Here is an 888-nt window from a genome sequence, read left to right on the forward strand (position 1 = left end):
NNNCAGTTTTTAACTGAGTTCTTGCAGATTTGTGAGACTGTAAAGATGAATGGAGTTGATCCTGAAGTCTACAGACTCATGCTTTTCCCTTTTGCTGTAAGAGACAGAGCTAGAATATGGTTGGATTCACAACCCAAGGATAGCCTGGACTCTTGGGATAAGCTGGTCACTGCCTTCTTGGATAAATTTTTTCCTCCCCAAAAGCTGAGCAAGCTGAGAGTGGATGTTCAAACCTTCAAACAAAAAGATGGTGAATCCCTCTATGAAGCTTGGGAAAGATACAAGCAGCAGACCAAAAGATGTCCATCTGACATGTTTTCAGAATGGACCATATTAGATATATTCTATTATGGCCTGTCTGAATTTTCGAAAATGTCATTGGACCATTCTGCAGGTGGATCTATTCACCTAAAGAAAACGCCTGAAGAGGCTCAAGAACTCATTAATATGGTAGCAAACAACTAATTCATGTACACTTCTGAGAGGAATTCCGTGAATAATGGGATACTTCAGAAGAAAGGAGTTCTTGAAATTGATGCTTTGAATGCCATATTGGCTCAGAACAAAGTGTTGACTCAACAGGTCAACGTGATCACTCAAAGTCTGAATGGATGGCAAAATGCATCCAACAGTACTAAAGAGGCAGCTTCTGAAGAAGCTTATGATCCTGAGAACCCTGCAATGGCAGAGGTTAATTACATGGGTGAACCTTATGGAAACACCTATAACTCATCATGGAGAAATCATCCAAATTTCTCATAGAAGGATCAACAAAAGCCTCAACAAGGCTTTAACAATGGTGGACATAATAGGCTGAGCAATAGCAAGCCATATCCATCATCTTCTCAGCAACAGACAGAGAATTTTGAACAAAACACTTCTAATTTA

The 888-nt window shown here is 39.8% G+C and overlaps 1 non-coding gene across 1 annotated transcript; it reads right to left on the minus strand.

Moving 5' to 3' along the window:
- Positions 1–210: 210 nt before the first annotated feature.
- Positions 211–314, minus strand: LOC127742350 (small nucleolar RNA R71). The gene has a single exon (XR_008003539.1). It is a non-coding gene; the product is annotated as a small nucleolar RNA R71 (small nucleolar RNA).
- Between the last annotated feature and the right edge of the window lie 574 nt (positions 315–888).

The sequence above is a fragment of the Arachis duranensis genome, chromosome 9, assembly GCF_000817695.3.
Source record: "Arachis duranensis cultivar V14167 chromosome 9, aradu.V14167.gnm2.J7QH, whole genome shotgun sequence".
Classification (NCBI taxonomy): domain Eukaryota; kingdom Viridiplantae; phylum Streptophyta; class Magnoliopsida; order Fabales; family Fabaceae; genus Arachis; species Arachis duranensis.